The following is a 441-nucleotide window of genomic DNA, read 5'->3' on the forward strand; positions in this document are numbered from 1 at the left end:
TTGTACTGTCCCTGTCAAATAAACAAATAAATAAAAAAAAAAAAAAACAAGTAACTATCACCACCTAAGTGAACAGCTAAGGATGTGAGAGGTCATCTGGTGCTTTTCATTGGCCCAACACTTGGTTCAGATAAATTATACACCAGGAGAAGATCAATAATGTGGCCGCTGGGTTGTTTGAGGAAATTAATCAAGACACAGTCACCTACAGATTTTCCATATGGAAACCAAGAAACATCTCTCTGGATCCCTTCTCATATGAAGTTAAATATTCTTGCATATTATGAAATACCTCAGTGCAGAACCTATGTAGATTACGTCATGTTTAATAGAAGGAGTACATTTGTTTTTATCAGAGTCTTTCCTCCCCACTTTGTAATAGTTAGGACACAATGGAGTGTGATTTCTACTTTTTTTTTTCTAGAGGTAAGATAATCCTTT

Source organism: Cyprinodon variegatus, unplaced genomic scaffold (genome assembly GCF_000732505.1).
Source record: "Cyprinodon variegatus isolate N-32 unplaced genomic scaffold, C_variegatus-1.0 Scaffold911, whole genome shotgun sequence".
Taxonomy (NCBI): Eukaryota; Metazoa; Chordata; class Actinopteri; order Cyprinodontiformes; family Cyprinodontidae; genus Cyprinodon; species Cyprinodon variegatus.